Source organism: Schistocerca serialis, chromosome 4 (genome assembly GCF_023864345.2).
Source record: "Schistocerca serialis cubense isolate TAMUIC-IGC-003099 chromosome 4, iqSchSeri2.2, whole genome shotgun sequence".
NCBI classification, from domain to species: domain Eukaryota; kingdom Metazoa; phylum Arthropoda; class Insecta; order Orthoptera; family Acrididae; genus Schistocerca; species Schistocerca serialis.
The window spans coordinates 626,738,593-626,763,304 of NC_064641.1; positions in this window are offsets into that span (position 1 = coordinate 626,738,593).

The window sequence follows — 24,712 nt, forward strand, 5'->3', positions numbered from 1 at the left end:
ATATAATCGTATAGCTTCCCTTTATCTCATCGTTATTTCTTAACGAAAGACTACCAAAGGATTCACCCATTAGTGGTCTGTTAGCCAATATATTCACGAGGAACTTAGAGATCAAGGTCATTACCCACATACTGAAATCAAAAGTACACAAAGTTACACTGCCTGACAAAGAAAGTGAAGCATCCAGAAGGAAAGCAAGGAACGAAATGAATTTTTACGCATTGAGGGGGTAAGTGATGATATTCCAGTGACGACAAAATCGAGTCAAATTCCCAAAAAACTTGGCAGTGTGAGTCGACATATCAGCAGGTCTTAGACCCATCTGTCCCGGATGCATGCACATATTCGGTTGGAATGGTGCCAAAATCCCGTTCTATCTTCTACCGAGGAAAGCTGGTCCACAACCGTTATGACTAGTCCTTGATATCCTGGATACTGTAACTTGGCCGGAGGTCGCGTCCGAGGTGGTCCCGATTTTCTATCAGGGACAGATCTGGGGTCTAGCTGGCCACAGGATCATGCAAACAGTTCATAGAGACACATGACATGTGTGTACCAGCATTGGCCAGTTGAAAAATGGCATCAAAATACTGCCACATGAGAGGTAACACATCAGGGCGACATATTTCTGTGACGCGTTGTTGCGCCGTTGGTGTTTCCCCGATCCCCAGTCGTGACACGAAGTCATGCTCGATGGCTCTTCACGCTACGACGCCAGGAGTAACACCGCTGTGCTTCTCAAAATGATTGGAAGATTGGGACCTTTCTCCAGATCTCCACCATACTCACATACAACAGTATCCGGCGTAGTGCAGAACCGCAGTTAATCAATGGACACAATGCGACACCATTCATCAGTAGTACGTGCTTCCTGGTCATGGTACCATTCCAAATACAGCCAGTTACGGTGCAGTGTTAACGGCAGCCTACGCGTGAGAGAGTAATTACCTGGCCCGGTTGCTGCAATTTTCCGCCCAACAGTATGGGATGATAGAGAATGTTACAGGGAGTCCATTACTTGTCGTCAGAGGTGAGGGGTTACAGTGTTCTTGATGCGTAACAAGCGATCCTCTCTTGTGGTGGTTAGACGTGGTGGACCGAAACCTTGAAAACGAGTACGCGTGGCCTCACATTCCCGTGCAGCCCAACACTGGACCACAGTCGTCTCTGAATGCCCCACAAATCTGGATACAGCATGACTCGACCAACCAGCCAGAGACCCACAACGCGACCCCTTCCAAACTATCGGTTGCTGACAGCGGTGTCTCATACGAGTATGCGGCATATCCGCTATCTTCGTTGGGATCACTCAGTATCTGGGTCTGTTCTGCAGAGTTTCCTTAATCACCAGTCGTGACGCGAAGTCATATTCGATGACTCCCCTGCATACCTGATCAGTTGAACTTCGCTGCGTCTGTTTCCTGTGTTCCGAGATTTTTTTACGTTGCTTTGTCTGCTCTGCATCCTATTTGGAGTATCTGTCTCCCTAAAATGTCTGTTCTGTAAACTATTTTATTATTGTGAGCGCTTATGTGTCATTTTGTTGTGTGCATGGATTATTTCTCTGTTGTGTCCTTATGTGAAGTGAATTATAGTTTTGTTGGTGCTGGGAGTGACAAGATATCCTGTGAAACATTGATATATGACTTCTCTGAAAACTACCCAGAATAGATGACTCAGAATGCTACCCATGATGGAACTGTATGAGACCTAATGGCAACAAATAAGCCTGTACTCTTTGAGGATGTGCATCTTCACATTTCCGCAGCGCTTCTCTCATTGCTCTCCTAATTTTCACATCGTTCGATTTTTGTTTGTCAGCTAGGTTTTGACTCCTCTTGAACCTTTGATGCTCTCTTTGTTTACGTAGCAGTTTTCGAACACGGCTACTAAACCACGGCGGGTCTTAACCACGCCTTAAGATCTCCCTCGAAACAACTTTCTAAGGCTTCCTGAACGATGCTTATTTTTTTTCCATTTCTGCTCCACATCATCGTCATCAGCACTGTATATTCGATGTTGACTACTCAGATACTTTGCTATTTGTACCCTGCCGCTCTTGCTAAGCAAAAATATTTTCCTACCTTTCTTAACTTTCCTCGTAAAGCCCGCAGTCGTAGGTGCTGTGATCACTGACAAGCCTTTCGCCTATAGTGTTTTAGCAAGTCCGCAGAAAACCCAAACATGGATGGCTGGGCAGGAGTTTGAACTCCGTTTCCCTAATCCAGTGTCTCAACCATAGCGCCACGCCTACCGCTTACAAGGAAGAACTGCTTCCGACGCGAAGAGTCGGTAAATTCAAGACTACAAAGCAACAGGGCCTTTGCAGTGACCAGGAAGCAAAAAGCTGGCAGCTTCGTGTGATGGAACGCGCATTTCGCGAGCGGAGAGCGTCCTACATTCAACTACCGGTTCCACTTCAGTGGTTTCCACTTTCCTTAGTTGCTGCACCAGAATGTGGATTACTTCCTGCTCGCAGATCAGGTTGAAGCCAATTTCTACTTAGTCCATTAAAGAAACAACAAAGCATCTAGGAAACTACGTTTGAATTATTGTATAACTCGCTTTGGTTCCCTATTAGCACCTATTCAACTCCTGTCCATCTGCGTCTACATACACACCGAAGCGCCAAAGAAACTGGTATAGGCCTGTGTATTCAAATACAGAGATATGTAAACAGGCAGAATACGGCACTGTGGTCAGAAACGCCTATATAAGAGAACAAGTGTCTGGCGCAGTTGTTAGATCGGTTACTGCTTCTACAATGAGAGGTTATCAAGATGTAAGTATTACAGTCGGCACACGAGTGATGGGACACAGTTTCTCCGAGGTAGCAAAGAAGTGGGATTTTCCTGTACGGCCATTTCACGAGTGTTACCGTGAATATACAGGAATCCGGTAAAACATCAAATCTCCGACATCGCTGCGGCCGGAAAAAGAGCCTGCAAGAACGGGACCAACGACGACTGAAGAGAATCGTTCAACGTGACAGAAGTGCAACCCTACCGCAAATTACTGTAGATTTCGATGTTGGGCCATCAGTAAGTGTCAGCGTGCGAACCATTCAACGAAACATCATCGATATGGGCTTTCGGAGCCGAAAGCCCACCCGCGTAACCTTGACGACTGCACGACACGAAGCTTTACTCCTTGCCTGGGCCGGTCAACATCGACATTGGACTGTTGGTGACTGGAAACATGTTGCCTGGTCAAACGAGTCTCGTTTCAAATTGTATCGAGTGGATGGACGTGTACAGGTATGAAGGCAACCTCATGAATCCATGGACCGTGCACGTCAGCACGGAACTGTTCAAGCTGGTGGAAGCTCTGTAGTGGTGTGGGGCTTGTGCAGTTGGAGCGATATTGTAGGCCTGATACATCTAGATACGACTCTGACAGGTGACACGTACGTAAGCACCCTGTCTCATCACCTGCATCCATTCATGTCCATTGTGCATTCAGACGGACTTGGGCAATTCCAGCAGGACAATGCAACACCCCACACGCCCAGAATTGCTAGAGTGGCTCCGGGAACACTGAGTTTACACGCTTCCTCTGGCCACCAAACTCCCCAGACATAACATTATTGAGTATATCTGGGATGCCTTGCAACGTGCTGTTCAGAAGAGATCTCCACTCCCTCGTGCTCTTAGGGATTTATGGGCAGCTCTGCAGGATTTATGGTGTTAATTCCTTCCAGCACTACTTCAGACGTTAGTCGAGTCCATGCTATGTCGTGTCGCAGCACTTTAGCGTGCTCGCGAGGGTTCTGCTCGATATTAGGCAGGTGTACCATTTTCTTTGGCTCTTCCGTGTTTATACTCAGTATGTCTCTGTACAATATATGGTGACGGACATTTCACGACGGTCTTAGCGATATCTTGTCTTGTTGCTTTCGCGTTCTGGGATTATACGTCTCGGTATGAGCGCTAATCTCTCTTATTCCCATGAACCCTACAAGAGATACGCGATGATCCCATTAGAATTACCACACCATCTTTCTCGAATACTTCTCTAAATTTGCCCACTAGTGTTTCGAGAGAACTACATTTCCTTTCTTGCAAATATTGCTTGTTAGGTTCCTTGGGGAACTATGATACCATTTCGTATGGCATATGCCGACCAGTTCCGACCCTAGAGCTCGTTTCTGGATAATTTCGATCTTCAATGACGTGGCTACTTGAAGGGAGCTCCAAACATTGTAACACTACTCAAGTTTCTTGGATGCCATTTCCTTTACAGGTGCGATTCAGTTCCCCAGAACCCATCTAACAAACTGATGTTTTCCCAACGCTTTTCCTCTCTTTCAGTAAGTAAATGCATTACATCACACTTAAATATGAAGGAGTTATGAATCAGTTTATGTATCACGTTTCCAATTAGCCCATTACCACCTACGTGTGATTTGTAGCAATAAAATAACGTTCACGAAATCAGGTAAGGAAAAGGGTGTGGTTACATCCTGTGCTGCCCCGGCGACTTACGCTGCATTTACACTTGTTCCTACGTGTCCTTCGTGGTACGGCTGCAACTGTCTCTCTTCTTGTTCCACTTTACAGTTCTACGGTTCACTATAGGAAAAACCGAGCGAGGTGTCGCAGTAGTTAGCACATTGGGCTCGCATTCGGGAGGACGACGGTTCAAACCCGCGTCCGTCCATCCAGATTTAGGTTTTCCGTGTTATTCCTACATCGCTCCAGGCAAATACCGGGATGGTTCATTTGAAATGGCACCGCCGATTTCTTTCCCCATCTTTGTCACAAGCCGAGGTTGTGGTCAGTCTCTAATGACCTCGATGTCGACGGGACGTTAAACCCAGTCTTCCTTTTCACTATTTGCAACACAAAGAGACACGGAATTATGACGAAACACAATCAGTTTGACCTGATTCTAACCGGCGCTCGGTGCTCCTACACAGCAAATAGACCTACGTTTGCCCTCGGAACCGAAGGTGCGGCGGTTAATGTACTCGACTGGCATCGGAAAAATGACGATACAAACCCTTGTGAGGTCACCTAGACTTAAATTCTCAGTTCTTTTCCTGAATCAGTTAAGACAAATCCCGAGATGTTTCCTCTGAAAAGGGTATGGCAGAGTTCCTTTCCTATTCCTGCTCAATCTGAGCTTGTGATCGTCGCTAATGAACTTGTCATCGACAGGTCGTTAAAACGTAACCTTCCTTTCTTTGCTGCCCGCTGCGCCAGCTCACTCTATAAGTACACAAGAACTTAACAGATGCTTGCAAGAACTCTCTCTACTCGTACTTAACCTCCAGAAATGCCTCAGTTTAGCTGGTGAGTCCGTAGATGGTGGTATAAGGGGCGTACAGTATAACTGGTCACGCCTTGAGTCCCACGTTTTGCGATAATTAAGCCAGTCCGTACTTGACCTGAGTGAGCCGGCGCATAGGACTTCTTCCTACCTGTTATGCGGAGATGCTCTCTTAGTTTTATGTCCCCTTGTGGAGCCGTATCAGCGCTTTCGGATTCTGAAAGTGCAATACTACTGTCTACGTAATGAAACGCGGAGAAGTCGTTTTTGTGCAAATAGTTTTTACACGGGGTGTCATTATTAAGCGTTTATTTAATAAGTACCGTAAAATGAACTTGCTCACACTGATTATAAGCTAACTATTAACGGTACGAAAGCATGGTCTACCGCACAACTAGATTGAAAGGCATCCTAAAGACGACTGCTGATTGTGGCGCACAGTCTGTAACTTGAGCGTATAATCGTAATAGTTCGTATAATATCGTACATCTTCGATTACGCCAAAGTTATTCATTTATTTATAAATATCAACCTTTCCTGGCATTCCAAAATTACTGGAAGATAGTATTTATGATCCGTAGACTTCTCCTAATGCCTGAGTGGCAAACGACAACTTTTGTTAGCTAATATTTATTAATAATAATTACTTGATTTGCGCAAAAATAAATGTCCTTTCCCTACGTATCTCTTTGCTAGCATCACGAGAGATTTCTGCATCGGCACCTCATCCCACTGGCTCTGAAAGCGCCGGATGGCCAACCGTCTCTGCTAACCAGTGTGGGAACCTACTGCTCGCTCCTTACTCCGTAGGTACTGCAGCATTCATACATCCACTTCACGTATGTGAAGCAGCAAACGTGGAAATAAAGCAAAATAATCTTATCTGCAAATAATGGGTACTTTACATGCTATCGAACCTGTAAGTCGCTTGACTCAAGATGAAAGCACAAATTTCTCTAATTAACATTCCTCACAAACTGGCTGATCGCAGAAGGCGAATACGAATAGATATAGTCTTCGTCCTCTCATAACCAGGTCTCATACACCATCTTAGAACATAATAGCGTAAAGTGAGATCTGTGAAATTATTATATCGATATTTTTGTAATTTTTTCCTTTAGAGGTGATTTTTTTTCACTGGGTGCAACGATAAGAAACTACAGCTTATACTGCTGCAGATATCCACGAATGATTTTAAATGTCTTCTCAGATCAGGAGCATTTCAGCAAGGGCTACCGCACCGAGAGAATCTTAGTAGAAATGTTAAAATTAAATTCAAAAGTTAAACTCCCGAATGTAGTTCATCTTTTAAAGACTGATGTGCGATTCTTTATCTGTTGTTGTTGTTTTACCTATATGCGTGAAATTCGAACAGTAGTTAACCCAGGACGTCCGATAAGCACATATAATTTTATGAAATGTTTCCCACATGCTGCCATCTCTTCGGATATTTACTGGCGCTGCTGAATAGCAGTACGTTGTCAACGTATACTGAGGGTAGTAATTTATGCGTCGCAGGCAGCAGAAAATGCACAAAATAATCCAAATTCCTCTCCAGCGTTTGTGGCGTAGTATAACATAGAAATTAATTCCGTAAATTGCATATCGAGTACATAACCTACACTCAAGTACGTATTTGCGGGATATTTATAAAGACAAAAAATTCCTTTAGCACCTGTGTGCTCTTTTCTACACCGAAGAACGAGCCCGTTATTCTCAAAACTAGAGTCTTTAGTTCTGTTTGTGTGTGCGTGTCGGCCGTACTGGGAGTTGCGCCTCCTGAGGATAAATACATCAAACTGGAATGAAACTTTCAGCAATTTAAATGATTTTACGGAATTAGTGTTTCCATAATTGGAACTGAAGAGGCAGAGGTTTAATGAAAGGAACAGTGAAAGGACAAGGTACCTCGAAGTACTGTGTGCATGGAAAATCGTGCTGTCATATGAAGACAAGAATGGGTGAAAACCTGTGGGGCCATCTTATATCATATGTACGTAGTAAATGTATGGCGTACAGCACAATTCGTAATACTCCGGCTACATTGAACGAAAATTAAAACCGATTCTCATTGAAATTTAACGTAAAACAGGCCATGAACATGTAAGTAGTACACCGGGTGTCCCAAAAACCCTACTATCCTTAGGGACAGGTTCCTTACAGCAAAACAAGAAAAAATGTCAAGTAATCGGACATTCAACAAAGCTACGACACCCCTTGAAAATGTCCTTCGCAGATGGGGACGAAACGTCGGGTTTCAAAGTGAAATCCCTTCGACCATGGCATAAAATCCCGGAACATTGTATTAAATGCCAAGTAAACATAGGCTCTAAAATGCATCCCTTAAGACTTATGAGCACTTGCTCATCTTCGATAATTTGAAACAGATCTTTTCTACTGTAAGTACTTTGCTTTCCATATTTTGCGAGAAGGTAGTACGGAAAAAATCAAGAGAAAAATTCCATTAAACATGGGCGCTAAAATGCACACTTTAAGAGCTATGAGCACTTGTTCGTTTTCGCTAGTGTGAAACACTTCCCTTCTACTGAACAGGTGCTCATAGCTCTTAATCCATGCACTTTAGAGCCCAAGAATAACATATAATTTTTATTATTTTGATGCAAGGAACCTCTCCCTAAATCTTGTCCGTGTCTTTTTGGGACACTGTCTATATAGTTACTTATTAATGACAACTGCCACGAGGGGTAGCCGCGCGGTCTAGGCCGTGTTGTCACGCTTCGCGCGGCTCCCTCCGTCGGAGGTTCGAGTCCTCCCTCGGGCATGGGTGTGTGTGATACTGATGTGATCATCTACCTCTAACGTTTTTACACTCGCTCATTCCACAACAAATAAAATAAATATCACATTACTACTGCTAAAAACCACCACAAATTCCATTACTATTAAGCAGAGAGTACATGTACTAATTTTAAGAGACAGAATGTGAACTAATTAACATGTGGACGCATAAAGCACAAGGCATACAAGGAATATCCCGGTTATATGTTCGTTAAAATTTGCAAAACATGTCAAGCATGCAAATGAACCACGAACGCTGAAGGCGTAGGCGTTTACCGATAATTTCATGAGAGGTTGTTTGTTGAGTTCCGTTAACTCACTTGTCACTCAAAGTGCAATGTAGTGGCATTTTGCAAACCAGACGGTCAGTTTGTCCAGTATAATCCGCTTCCTGTCGGGAAATATTGTAACTGTGTGTGCGTGTGTGTGCGGATCTGGACTTTGCAGGTACTTTGTTCAGGTAGGTACTGCCGAGCATCCGTTGACAGCGGATGCCTTAGGTAGCCTCGAGACAGTGCAGCGAACAGACGTACGTCTCCAACAGCCAAGGGCCGCAGCTTGTGGACACCTAGTAACATATTACTTAGTGTACTTGTAAAGTAACAGGGAACAAAGTATATTAACATAAAGGTTGTGTTTTGTCTCATCTTTGCGGAGTGGAAATAACGGGAGGACAGAGAGTCCTCTCGTACTACACACTCCAAGTGAACTGCGTATAACGCTTTAAATGTGATCACATACCACAAATTGCAAAAATACTTTATACTGGTCAACTGCCGAAACACCAAATAATTTAGTCTTCAAATATACACTGAAGAACCAAAGAAACTAGCACACCTGCCTAATATCGTGCAGAGCCTCCTCGAGAACGCAGAAGTGCTGCAACACGACGTGACATGGACTCGAGTAACGTCTGAAGTAGTGTTGGAAGGAACTGTCACCATGAATCCTGCAAGACTGTTCATAAATCCCTAAGAGCACGAGGAGGGGGAGAACCTTCTGAACAGCATCTTGCAAGGCATCTCAGATAGGCTCAATAATGTTCAAGTCTGAGGAGTTTGGGAGCCAGTGAGAATGTTTAAACTCAGGGGAGTGTTCTGTGGCAATTATGGACGTGTGGGGTGTCGCACTGTCCTGTTGGAATTGCCCAAGTCCATCGGAATGCACAATGGACATGAATGGATGCAGGTGATCAGACAGGATGCTTAGGTACGTGTCACCTGACAGAGTCGTATCTAGACGTATCAGGGGCTCCACGTCACTCCAACTCCACACGCCCCACACCATCACAGAGCCTCCACCAGCTTGAACAGTCCCCTGCGAACATGCAGGGTCCATTGATTCATGAGGTCTCCATACCCGTACACGTCCATCCGCTCGATACAATTTCAAACGAGACTCGCCCGACCAGACAATATGTTTCCTCTCATCAACAGTTCAATGTCGGTGATAACGGACCCAAGCGAGGCGAAAGCTTTGTGTTGTGCAGTCATCAAGGATACATGAGTGGGCCTTCGGCTCCGAAAGCCCAGATCGATGATGTTTCGGTAAACGGTTCGCACGCTGACATTTTTTGATGGACAAGCACTGAAATCTGCAGCAATTTGCGGAAGGGTTTCACTTCTGTCACGTTGAACGATTCTCTTCAGTCGTCGTTTGTCCCATACTTACAGGATCTTTATCCGCCCGCAGCGACGTCGGAGATTCACGTTACCTTCTTGAAATGGTCGTACGGGAAAATCCCCAAATCATCGCTACCTCGGAGATGCTGTGCGCTAGTGCGCCGCTTGTAACACCACATTCAAACTCTCTTAAAGCTTGTTAACCTGACATCGTAGCAGCAGTACCCGTTCTAACAACTGCACCAGACACTTGTTTCATATAGGCATTGCCGACCGCAGTGCCGTATTCTGGCTGTTTACATATATCTGTTTTTGAATATGCATGCCTATGTCAGTTTCTTTGGCTCTTCAGTGTATAACATATTACGGCTTGAGTAAATTATTCTATTGACACCTGATTCAATCCCTGAAACCCATAATGAAAGAACATCGGTTTACAACGGAAATTTCAATAATATTTAAAAATGAGTTTCGTACAGTACTCGCGCACTGAAGACGCACACATTTACTATGAGTTAGCAAAGAATGGTCACATATTCCACCATCAATCAAATGGCAGTGTGGCTGTACGAAGCCACAGACTTTCAAGTTCCAAACTTGAGAACTAATTGAAATTCAAACTCGACGTTCTCACAGTTCGTTTGATAAATTTACTGTATATTTTTAGAATGAATACACTACCATAGCGGTCTGCGAAACCAAGTCTCTTTTGTTCTACCACACATTTGGAATACAGTTCTTTCACGCACACAGCATTCTTACCAGAATTTAAGAAATGAGACTGCAATTTCACACGAAGTTTATTTCCACGCTAACTAATATGCTTACCCTTGATTCCATAAGAAACTGCATTGAAACGACTGAAAATTCGCACCTTAAATATTTCAAACTTCACCATCCGTGGGATAACTGCAGATCGATCCTCACTCACCAAAATGTAGAGCGAACATTACGCTGAAGTATATTAGTATACGTCTGAAATCCGTGTTATATTGTGTTGGTGCATAAGTCTGTTGCAAGTTTCGTAAACAACAGATACACATTACAGAGACTTTTGTCATCAATAATGTATTCTCCTTCTCAGTTTACAACAGTCTCCCAATCCTGGAATATCTTTTTGACTCCCCAATTGTAGAAATCACGTGGTTTTCAGGCGAAGAACTCGTCCAGCCATGTTCGGAGCGCATTTTCATCCGGAAAAAAAGTTCCATGAAGGTTGTTCGATAGAGAGCAGAAAACGTGGTAACCTGTGGGTGAAAGATCAGGTGAATAAAGTAGATGTGGACTGACTTCCCAACTTAACTCCTGTACAGTGCTTTTTGTCAGTCTAGGACAATGTGTTACTTTGGGGTAGCATTTCATACTTTACTCAATCTTCTGGTTCGTTGTTCTCGGATCGTGTCTGCAAGACGTCTCAGTTGTTGACAATGAATGTCGGCAGTGACGATTACACCTCGGGGAAGCAATTAGTAGTACACTATACGGTCGGGTTCCACCAGATGCATAACATTATCTTTTGTAGATGGGTGCAGGTCTTTGTACGGGCAGTTGCTGCTTTGTTTGGGTTCAACCATTCCTTCCTTTTCCTAATTTTAGCATGAAGACACAATTTCTCGTTACCAGTAACGATACAGGATAGGAACGGGCGGTGTTGTTCACTAGCCAATTGATGACAAGCAAGCAGAGATGCACATATGACCACCCGTTGATTTCTGTCATTTTGGCTTAGAGCATGTGGTGGTCATAGACCCGATCTTTGAACCTTCACCACTGCGTGCAAATGTCGCAAGATGGTGGAATGATCACAGCTCATCACCCTTGTCAATTCTCGAGTACACTGATGTGGACCACTGTGCATTAATACGTTTGAACGATATTCATCAAGCCCCGAAGGTCTTACTGATCGTGGAGAGTCACTAATGTCAAATCGATCTCCTTGAAACGGGAAAACTATTTTCTTGTCGTCCTCTATCCAGTGGCATTATCTCCAGACGTGACGCAAATGTTTCTGGTTGCCTGAGCTGCTGTCAGCCCTATATTGAACTCAAACAGAAGATTACGTCGTAAATTTTGCAATTTCTCCTATTGGCACTCCATTTTCTAGAGGCCGAAGCTCCGCTCACTACTTCCGAATGATAAAATGACACTATGTAAACTCAAATAGCAACAATGAACTACAAATAAAAAATGACAGTTGATAAATCGGTAGCAACCGGGATACCAACATGCAAAACAAAAACGTTGCGAACTTATGCACCTACCTAATATATTACTTTCTTTTAATGTCTTCAAAATCCATGGAGAGTTCCTGACTATGAATGTATGGGACAACTAACGTATCTAATCTTCGTAATAAGCGCAGCAGACAATCACCCCCTCTCGAACTGAGACATCACACTAATACCGTGTAACACCGCCTCTAGTCTTGTTAACGGCCTCAGTTTGGCGAAGAATGGAGTTCGCAGTTTTCTTCAGGGATACATATTGAGGTGAAGTTAGTCTTCGATGATTCGATTCCGTATAGCTACCAAACTGTGGGGATGCTGATTGATATGTTTCACTCGCTGTTCCATATAGTCACAGACATTTTCTATGGCGATAAGAGTGGATGATTCAGTGGGTCATTCGAAATCCGTTAGGATGAGTCAATGTTCATTAAACCAGGAACGTATACGTGCAATCCTGCGAACAATATTATCATCTTGGGAGGCGTGAGCGTCCACAGCATATTCATCATGAAAATGCAGCAGAAAGGACAACAAGTGGTCACGGAGAATGTTCAAGTAAACATCATGCGTTATATTCACGGTAACTTGAATGAGCGACTGGTAAAAAGCGCAGGTGACTACTGTATATAAGCAGGATACAAGAACAGTCCCGCAAAATTTCAGACCAATATCCCTAACACTTCGGTTTTCTGCAGTATTCTAGAAAATATTCTGAACTGTAAAATAATACATTTCCTAGAGACCGATAAGTTATGTCAATAGATCAGCACGGTTTTAGAAAGCGTAGCTGGTGCGAAACTTAGCTTTCCGTTTTCTCACATCATATGCTGCGAACCATGGATGAAAGGCAAGAGGCAGAATCCATGTTTCTACGTTTCCGGAAAGCGTTTGACACGTTGGCCCATCGCAGGCTGTTAAAGAAAGTACGATCATATGGAATAAGTTCATAGGTTTGTGAGTGGCTCGAAGAGTTCTTGAGCAGCTGAACCCAGTTTGTTATCCTGGAAGCTGTCAGTTCATCAGAGACGAGGTTATAGTCAGGATTGCCCCAGGGAGGTATCTTAGGACCGCTCTTATTTTCTGTGTACAGAATTGATGACGTGGAGAGGGTGGGCACCAATCTAGTGTTGCTTACTGATGGTGCTGTGGTGTATAGGAAGGTGTCGAAGTTGAGTGACTGTAGGAGGATACAGGATGTCTTAGACAATTTTTCCTTGTTGGTACAATGAAAGGCAGCTAGCTCTAAATGTAGAGAAATTTAAGTCAAAGCAGATGAGTGGGAAAAATAAAAACCCATAATGTTCAAATACAGTATTAGTAGTGTCCTGTTAGACACAGTCACGTCGTTTAAATATCTGGGCGTAACGTTGCAAAGCGATATGAAATGGAACGAGCACGTGATGACTGTGGTAGGGAAGGTGGATGGTCGACTTCGGTTTACGAGGTGAATGTTATAAAAGTGTGGTTCGTCTGTAAAGGAAACCCTGTATAGTACGCTGGTGCGACCTATCTTTGAGTACTGCTCGAGTGTTTGGGATCCATACTAGGTCGGATTAAGGGTAGGCAGGCCCACCCGGTTAGCCGAGCGGCCGGCACGGTAGCTAGGCGTGTTTGGTCAGAGGGTTACGTGCCCTCTGTAATAAAAAAACTGAGTCAATCGATCAACAACGAACATAAATGGATGTATTACGAGGTCCGCCCAGAGCAGATGCAACGAACAAAACCGAAAAAAAATTAGATTAAAAAAAAAAGAAGCGCTCTAACGCACGGCTTTCCGGAGCGGGAAGGAGAGCCTGGTCTCCGGCACGAATCCGCCCGTCGGACTTGTGTCGAGGACCGGTGAGCCGGCCAGTCTGTGGATGGGTTTTAGGCGGTTTTTCATCTGCCTCGGCGAATGCTGGCTGGTTTCCGTTATTCCACCTCAGCTGCACTATGTCGGCGATTGCTGAGCAAACAAGTTCTCCTCGTATGTGTACACCACCATTACTCTACAACGCAAACATCGGGGTTAAACTCGTCTGGTGTGAGACATTGGCGAGGGGTGGGGGGGGGGGGGGGGTCCACTTAGGTGCGGAACCGCACTATACTGCGGTACTCGTCTTGGGGTTGTGCACCAATGCGGCTGCGGCGGGGACGGAGCCACTTCGCCGTTTTTAGGTCCCCGGTTAGCATACAACGTACAGGGGTAGGCATCTAACCAACTCAGAGGCGGGCTGCTAGATTTGTTAGCGGTAGGTTCGAAGAACACGCGAGTGTTACGGAGATGATTCCAGAACTCAAATTGGAATGCCTGGAAGGAAGGCAACACACTTTTCGAAGAACCGTATTGAGAAAATTTAGGGAACTGGCATTATTTGAATCTGACTGCAAAACGATTCTACTGCCACCACGTACATTTCACCTAAGGATCACGGAGATAAAATACAAGAAATTAGGGTTCATACGGAGGCATATAGACAGTCTCCGTAACACGCGAGTGTTACGGAGATGATTCCAGAACTCAAATTGGAATGCCTGGAAGGAAGGCAACACACTTTTCGAAGAACCGTATTGAGAAAATTTAGGGAACTGGCATTATTTGAATCTGACTGCAAAACGATTCTACTGCCACCACGTACATTTCACCTAAGGATCACGGAGATAAAATACAAGAAATTAGGGTTCATACGGAGGCATATAGACAGTCTCCGTAACACGCGAGTGTTACGGAGATGATTCCAGAACTCAAATTGGAATGCCTGGAAGGAAGGCAACACACTTTTCGAAGAACCGTATTGAGAAAATTTAGGGAACTGGCATTATTTGAATCTGACTGCAAAACGATTCTACTGCCACCACGTACATTTCACCTAAGGATCACGGAGATAAAATACAAGAAATTAGGGTTCATACGGAGGCATATAGACAGTCTCCGTAACACGCGAGTGTTACGGAGATGATTCCAGAACTCAAATTGGAATGCCTGGAAGGAAGGCAACACACTTTTCGAAGAACCGTATTGAGAAAATTTAGGGAACTGGCATTATTTGAATCTGACTGCAAAACGATTCTACTGCCACCACGTACATTTCACCTAAGGATCACGGAGATAAAATACAAGAAATTAGGGTTCATACGGAGGCATATAGACAGTCTCCGTAACACGCGAGTGTTACGGAGATGATTCCAGAACTCAAATTGGAATGCCTGGAAGGAAGGCAACACACTTTTCGAAGAACCGTATTGAGAAAATTTAGGGAACTGGCATTATTTGAATCTGACTGCAAAACGATTCTACTGCCACCACGTACATTTCACCTAAGGATCACGGAGATAAAATACAAGAAATTAGGGTTCATACGGAGGCATATAGACAGTCTCCGTAACACGCGAGTGTTACGGAGATGATTCCAGAACTCAAATTGGAATGCCTGGAAGGAAGGCAACACACTTTTCGAAGAACCGTATTGAGAAAATTTAGGGAACTGGCATTATTTGAATCTGACTGCAAAACGATTCTACTGCCACCACGTACATTTCACCTAAGGATCACGGAGATAAAATACAAGAAATTAGGGTTCATACGGAGGCATATAGACAGTCGTTTTTTCCGTCGCTCTGTTTAAGTGTGGAACAGGAAAGGAAATGACTAGTAGTGGTACAGAGTACACACCGCCACGCACCTTGCGATTGGCTGTGGTGAAAAAAAATCCAAAAAATCGTTAAGAGCAAACTCTGGCCCACTATGCACTCCTCACACTGCGGGTTAAAAGCCTTACTCGGTGGTCGGTGCACTCGATGCCTTACATCATTCAAAAAGATGCGAATTCGATATTTCTCGGATTTCACTAGACACCTCGAGTCGGTTAACGTCCTGTTTCTGTGTTTGTCTCAATAAAGACTTATATCTTTATGCACTGCATGCAGTTCTCTTTGCAGTGTTCTCTCGGAAGGTTACTGAGATGGACTTACAGTCACTAGCAGCAGCAGTTCCTGTCGGGTTTGATCATCCTTACAAGGCATTACACTCGTCTCCCGTCCGTGTCGGTTAAGGTGTTTTTACGCTTACTGTACTTATGCCGTGTTACATACTGGGGAGCACACCGTTCTGTGTAGACATGCCGGACAGTCAGCACTGATACACCAACAATCGGGTATCTTCATTCTCCATGTAATCACGCACATGTGCAAACATACACTACTGGCCATTAAAATTGATACAGCACGAAGATGATGTGCAACAGACGTGAAATTTAACCGACAGGAAGAAGATGCTGTGATATGCAAATGATTAGCTTTTCAAAGTATTCACACAAGGTTGGCGCCGGTGGCAACACCTGCAAGGTGCTGACAAGAGGAAAGTTTCCAACCGATTTCTCATACACAAACAGCAGTTGACCGGCGTTGCCTGGTGAAACATTGTTGTGATGCCTCGTGTAAGGAGGAGAAATGCGTACCATCAGGTCGGATTGTAGCCTATTGCGATTGCGGTTTATCGTATCGCGACATTGTTGTTCGCGTTGGTCGAGATCCAATGACTGTTAGCAGAATATGGAATCGGTGGGTTCAGGAGGATGATACGGAACGCCGTGCTGGATTCCAATGGCCTCGTATCACTAGCACTCGAGATGACAGGCATCTTTTCGGCATGGCTGTAACGGATAGTGCAGCCACGTCTCGATCCCTGAGTCAACAGATGGGGACGTTTGCAAGACAACAACCATCTGCACGAACAGTTCGACGACGTTTGCAGCAGCATGGACTATCACCTCGGAGACCATGGCTGCGGTTACCCTTGACGCTGCATCACAGACAGGAGCGCCTGCGATGATGTACTCAACGTCGACCCTGGGTGCATGAATGATAAAACGTCATTTTTTCGGATGAATCCAGGTTCTGTTTACAGCATCATGATGGTCGCATCCGTGTTTGACGACATTGCGGTAAACGCACATTGGAAGCGTGTATTCGTCATCCCCATACTGGCGTGTGACCCGGCGTGATGGTATGGAGTACCATTTGTAACACGTCTCGGTCACCTCTTGCTCGCATTGACGGCACTTTGAACAGTGGGCGTTACATTTCAGATGTGTTACGACCCGTGGCTCTACCCTCCATTCAATCCCTGCGAAACCCTACAATTCAACAGGATACTGCACGACCGCATGTTGCAGGTCCTGTACGTGCCTCTCTGGATACAGAAAATGTTCGACTGCTGCCCTGGCCAGCACATTCTCCATATATCTCACCAATTGAAAACGTCTGATCAATGGTGGCCGAGCAACTGGCTCGTCACAATACGCCAGTCACTACTCTTGATGAACGGTGGTATCATGCTGAAGCTGCAAGGGCAGCTGTACCTGTAAGCACCATCCAAGCTCTGTTTGACTCAATGCCCAGGCGTATCAAGCCCGTTATTACGGCCAGAGTTGGCTGTTCTGGGTACTGATTTCTCAGGATCGATGCACCCAAATTGCGTGCAAATGTAATCATATGTCAGTTCTAGTACAATATTTCTGTCCAATGAATGCCCGTTTATCATCTGCAATTCTTCTTGGTGTAGCAGTTTTAATGTCCAGTAGTGTATAACTCCTTTCTGTCATTCTGCCACTTTTTCAAGCCGACCCGCCGTACTGCTCTTATTCCATATAACAAATGGCACATACACCCCACTTACGTCAGTGGTGGAGCGTCGTATGACCTAGTACCAGTTATGCACCATCCACAGAGCTCCCTAGTGACCAGAATGCTCTTTTAAGAGGGTGTCCATGAAAGGTATTCGCAGTTGGACAATCATCAGCTGTATAATGGAATGACGAAAATAAATATTTGTGCCACACTGGGACTCGAACCCGGATTTCCCGCTTATCGGCGAGCAGTCTCCTTACCATTATGGTATCTAAGAATGACTCACGGCCAAACTTCCATATGTCGTCAATCATGTGTCTACAATCTGCATTCGTACATCCGTTTTAATTCAAAGTCGTTTGCCCAGTGAGTGCGGTTAAATACGATACCGCATGGGCTGTGTTACTCAGAAGTACCATGCAATGTTCTTTCGGACATGCATGCGTGTCCTGAGGAACACTGCATCATAATACTGAACAACACAGGCACTGAAATATAGTAATATTGTGTCCGTCGAGTTTATACGGAAATGCAGAGAAGCGACTTCGATACTCAGAATCTCCGTGTGTAAGTAGGCTGTTTAGGTTTTTATGTTGGTAACGTCACTTAGCGCTCTGTATGAAAATCACTGGCTGTGCTGTGTGCAGTCTGTAGGTGGTTGGCATTGTTGGAATATTCGCTATTGTAGTGTTGGGCAGTTGGATGTGAACAGCGCGTAGCGTTGCGCGGTTGGAGGTGAGCCGCCAGCAGTGGTGGATGTGGGAGAGAGATGGCAGAATTTTGAGAGCGGACGATCTGGACGTGTTTCCATCAGAAAGAGTAAATTTGTAATACTGGATATCATGAAGGTAAATACATTGTTTGTTCTCTATCAAAATCTTTCATTTGCATGAAAAGTATTATTGTTAGTCAGGGCCATTCTATTGTAGGGATTATTGAAAGTCAGATTGCGTTGCGCTAAAAATATTGTGTGTCAGTTTAGTGTTGATCAGAATAAGTAAAGAGAGAAATGTCGGAGTACGTTCAGTTCTGCTCAGCTGTTTGAAAATCAAATAACTAAGAAGTTTATCAGCACAGTAACTCACTAATTTTTCTAAGGGGACGTTTCACGCTCATTATTCTTCGTTTCTTCGCTGTAGCAAAAATAATTGTGGGTAAATAAATGTGCCAACAAAGGAATCGACCGCTGTTATTAAGAGAATTGACAAAATGCTCGAAACTGTTTCTCTATGTAAAGAGCTCGTCCTGGAAAAGAAAAATGGGTTGCCAGTATTCAAGAACACAGCGACTGCAGGCAGAGCTGTGCTCGTGTTTAGAGCTCTCACAGAAGTCGTGAGCACCACCAAACACAAGCAACAGTCGCGGCTGCTGACCTCGGGGCAGTATCGATATTCGTCTGAGATGGCCCGCGGTGCGACCCAGTTAGAACCAGACATCTTATCGCGCTCCTTGGTTCTCTATTTAGTAACCATGCTACGCTGTCCGGTCTTTCGACAAACAGCAGCATATATACTTTACAACACTACCAAACAGATCAAATTATTCTCATAAAATATACAAATAGGCATCCGATTCGTTAAAATCGCTCCAGTTATGGATATCTACGAATTGCATTACACACATCTTATTTCATCACGCGTATTTATGACAGTCCTTGAATTTATTGTAATCGTTGGTGACATTTTAAAAATCCATTCAGTACGTCATCTTCAATTAAATAACCGAGGAAGGACATCGCAGTATTCAGACCAACAACAAAAAATATCGCTAGGTGCAATGTTGCCTTGTCAAGTAAACAACTTGCAAACCATACATCTCTTTTAGGAATTTCTTACCTGATAAACAATACACCAAGAAACTACTTAGCAAAACCACTCAGCCCTATGGACTTTCACATTCACGTCTCAAATTACAATTTTGTTAGTGTGACCTATTATCAAAACACGCTAGAGAGACAGCTTCTGTGCGGCTGATCCCGGCGGAGGTTCGAGTCCTCCCTCGGGCATGGGTGTGTGTGTTTGTCCTTAGGATAATTTAGGTTAAGTAGTGTGTAAGCTTAGGGACTGATGACCTCAGCAGTTAAGTCCCATAAGGTTTCACACACATTTGAACATTTTTTAAGGCAGGTTTCCTGCTACAGATCAATATGAAGTTGGAAACGTTGTTTGGAGATCTTGTCAATCTCCTTCTCAAGAGAGAGAGAAAGAGAGAGAGAAAGAGAGAGAGAAAGAGAGAGAGAGATTGAGCAAACTTAAGTATAAATCACCATCCCTTAGAAAAGTAGTTGGCACAATCAGGTAATTAGTCAACTACTGCCATATTTTTTGCTGATAAAGTGTAGGCACCGAGAGACATCAATTATGATCTGCGGAGCATGCAAGTAACTTATAAACACTACAGCAGGAACCAGAAACGGAAATGTTTCAGGACTATAGTGACTCACCTAAATGGAACACTGAAAAACGTGGCTTCCTAATCTTCTCAAGTTCGTTGACATCAAAATCGAAATGTAGATTTGAAGATACAGTAATTTCGTGCACTACGAGTACAATATGTACGGGGTGTTTCATTATTGTATAATAACCCGTCAAGACCAGTTTCATTTGGATTAACGTAAATAGGGAAACAAGTATCTAATATAGGATTATGGGATCATACAGTTAAATACAACGCAAACGGAATGTTAGAAGCAGTTCCAGACATGTGGACCACCCATTTCCTCACATTAAAGTTGGTTCGAGGTTGGTTCCTCCAAGTAATATAATTTCTTTTACGTTGATTGTTACTTTGCAGAAGGTTTAAAAGCGAAAGCGATATTGAAAAAGGAAGCTACAGGAAGGCTGGAGGTAATGCCAAGTCGGTAACGAAGCCACTGGCCACGGAACGCAAGCTCGAATTGAGGAAAGTTTGAGGAGGAAACCGGGCGTGTGGTTTTTAAAGTTGCCAACCCGGTATTTCCTTCAAGTGAGTTAGGAAGACCAAAGAAATCATAAATCTGGAAAGTTGTTCGGGGTAATGCACAGTGCCTTTGCTAACAGCACGACATCGCAGCGCCTCTTCTGGAGTCGTGACCATATCGGTTAGACCCTAGACGAATGGAAAACAATGGCTGATTACGTGAGTCCCGATTTCAGTTTTAAAATCTGGTGCAGATCCCAAGAAGCCATGGACCCAAGTTGTCAACTAGGCTCTGTGCAAGCTGATGGTGGCTCCATAATGGTTAGATGGAATGGACTAGGTGTTCTTGTCCAACTGAAGTGATCATTGACTGGAAATGGTTATGTTCGGCTACTGTAAGACTATTTGTAGTCATTCATAGATTTCATGTTCCCAAACAACGATGGAATTTTTATGGATGAAGATGTGCCATGTCACTGGGTCACAACTGTTCGCGATTGGCTTGAAGAACATTCTGGACAATTCGAGCAAATGATTTGGTAATCCAGACCTCCCGGCATAAATCCCATCGAACATATATGGGACATAATGGAGAGGGCAGTTCGTGCACAAAATCCTGTATCGGCAACACTTTTGCAATTATGATGCGACTGTAGAGGCGGCATGGCTTAATATTTCTGATTATGCTCACGTCTGACAAAGGAAAACGGTAACTGTGACACAAAGTATGCGACTTTTGGCTGTTTTATCTGAAAATTACTGACTACACAAATTAAAACATCTATGGTATGATAGAATTAAATTAGATGTAAGACTAAATAAAATTTTGTCGAATATTTTACAACATTGAATAATTTAGAAAATGGTGACATCCAGACATTACTAGGTGACAGAAATTAAACAACGAAATACTAAATCAAAATCTCCCAATAAATGAATGTAATTTTCTATACTTGAAAACCGAAAAGTTAACTTCTTTTTAAAAGATGGATCTTGTCAGACCAGAGACAGAATTTAACGCTGTCGTTAATCCTATATATGAAGTAACATTGTTTTTTCGTAGCAGATCCCAAAGGTAATTTTCCTAACGATTTTTTGTTGTTGTTGGTAAACTGGACAATACAAAGAACTTGTGTTTGCTTGAAGCCACTAACCTGTAAGAGGAAACCCCTATTACACAATTCAGCGGAGAAGCTTCCGGTCGATAAGAAACGTTTGTTTTCAGAACTACTAAGAATTTACGTCTGTACACATCAGTCAGTATTAAGGCTTCAATCTGTGATATACGAGAAAGAAACTACTTGTGACTGTCATGTGTGTATTATTAAGGAATTCTGTTTCTACGGTCTAATTAAATATTTCACCCTATCATCTAGTATTGCAGAGAACATCTGGCAAATGTTAGCCGTTGGAGCAACGTGCATTGCAGAATCTGCCTGTAACTACAGTGGCTGATATATCGCGCAAGACATTAAAAAAACCTCTGACTGCCTGATAAATTAAGCATCCCAGCATTTGCAACCTATTTAAATCCCTTCTTATTGGTGAATGTGTGACAATTGTTGTTCCTACGTCTGCTTCCAGTATGTTGTACCGTACCTTTCATTTCGGGTAAGTAAATTATGTAGCACACAGTAACGACAGTGCGTAGAATTTAGCAACGTGTACTTGTTTTCATAAAGTGTAATTTAGACCCACACTTAAAGCAATGGCAACAAAATTTTCTGCGTGTGTACCAGAAAATCAGCTACCAACATTCTTGTTTCTCATTATTTACTGTACAAAAGGCATGAGATCACAGTCACATGAACAAAATTGTAGCGGAAGAGTGAGCAAGACGGTAGAGAGCCTTCAGAGCCGTTCAGAGTGAGCGAGCACTTACACTTTGTAAAGAAACATAAAGATAGTAAATAAAAACTTGGTGGCACAGAATACTTAGGCATCGCGTTTTCTGTCACACAGACTGAGGGAGTGACATAACTTCCTGTTACCACGGCTTGGAGGATGCACTGCGGAGCTCTTATGCTTATGTGGCCTGCTGTGCATGTCGTCCTCACAATGGAAAGCTCACTTCTACCGGGAAAGGACCACTCCCATTTCCTGCTCCAGGCGGCGCTCTTCTCCTTATCTTTTGTCAGACAGTGCTGTAGATCTAGCGCGCAAAGAACCCGCTAGACACAGAGTATAACTTTCAAGATCCCATCGTCGACGCAACGATACACCCAAATGACAAAATATTAAGGTAGTAATGGATGAGTCTCATTGAGGTACATAACATTGCTGTCCGGTTTTAAGAATTTTTTCCGTAATTTATGAAAACCAGTGTAGTTAAAATATCTGTAGCAAATCTCGGTGGATTCGTTAGAAAATTTCTGCGAAGCACAGGAAAAAATGTAGATTAAAACTTTTGGTGGCAACCCACACTCCTCAAACCGAATTGTAACCTAATACCAGGAAATAAGTGAAATCGTACCATATTATTTGACTGCTCTATTGCAGGCGAATATCCTAAATGAAATATCTAGACTTATCCTTTCTGAGCGGCATACGCTTGAAGTTCGCATAACTCTAATTGTGGGAAGGATGGACACCAAAAAGAGATTCATTTCAAACATCGTAAATGACTTATTCATTCAGGAAGGAGAACTGGTGAAATGGCTGGTCTTCTTTGATATTGGTCACCAGTGTGAAATTCGTATGAAGGTGGAAGAAGAAATATAGATAGACAATATTCTAAGAATCGTTGCGCTATTACGCAGTTTAGTTGTAGTTGCTGCCAGACTATCACAAAATGATCGACAGCCTCCATCAACAAAGCATTACAGTAGAGATGTATATCACGGCATGGCTCACTCTTCATATTTGGAGGGTGTAAGTTTGCAGACGAGTCACGAAACAAAGTGCTTCCTCCCCCTCAGCCTTATAGGGATGCATACAATAAGTCGCTCCAACTCGCACTCGCACTCGGACGTTGGATGCTGATGGGTGATTCACATGGCTCCATGGCTTGTATGAAGATTTTTTTCTGATTTTTTATGTTTCTGATGGTGGGCAGAGCCAGAAACGCGCCAGTAAAGCACATCTAAATACAAAGTGAATAATTATTTAGCGACATATTCAGCAGTGGATAAAGATTCAATTTTACATATCGGCCGTATGCCTCTTACATGACTAGTCGGCATAATTCGTGATTATTACAAAAAGACTTGTTCCCTGATCATAAAGCGAGATAATGACTGATTTGTCTAAGGGATGAGTAGAGACTAAACGTGATACCCAGATGGCTGCGGAAGACAAAATGTTTTAGTGATTAAAATTCTTCTTGGTATTATGCCGCGTCATTGCTAAAAACTAACAACAATAATAAACGAAAACCGACGTTTCGGCCGAATTGAAACGGCCTTCCTGAGTCTCTGAGTCGTGCCCTGAGGAAGGCCGTTGCAAGTCGGCCGAAACGTCAGTTTTAGTTTATTATTGTTGTTAGTTTTTAGCAATGACGCGGCATAATACCAAGAAGAATTTTAATCACTATGACACCGGCCGCGGAAGCCTACGTTCTTACTCAGTCACAATGGTTCAAATGGCTCTGAGCACTATGCGACTTAACTTCTGAGGTCATCAGTCGCCTAGAACTTAGAACTAATAAAACCTAACTAACCTAAGGACATCACACACATCCATGCCCGAGGCAGGATTCGAGCCTGCGACCGTAGCGGTCACTCGGCTCCAGACTGTAGCGCCTAGAACTGCACGGTCAGTCAAAATGTTTCAAAATGGTTCAAATGGCTCTGAGCACTATGGGACTTAACTGCTGAGGTCATCAGTCCCCTAGAACTTAGAACTACTTAAACCTAACTAACCTAAGGACATCACACACATCCATGCCCGAGGCAGGATTTGAACCTGCGACCGTAGCGATCTCGCGGTTCCAGATTGTAGCGCCTAGTCAAAATGTTTTTTCGCACAAACAATTGCTAAGTCCCGCAGAACACAACAAACCATCCACCCACAATTACTTTTCGTTGTAAGCCGTAAATCAAATATGATTAGAAAAAATTGCCTCTAGTTACAGGGGCTGGAATGGTTCTGTTACGATTTGCAAACTTCTGTTTTATTTGCAGTTACTACAATCACCACTACACAAGTCTAAAGAATATGCAGGAAATCAACTATTACAACACAAAAAGATTGAAAACTAATGCTTGTTCTGCAGACAGACATATATGCGTTCACTGCATTAAAATAGTTTTACTGTTTTAATATATCAGTGATATAAGATAAACTAAA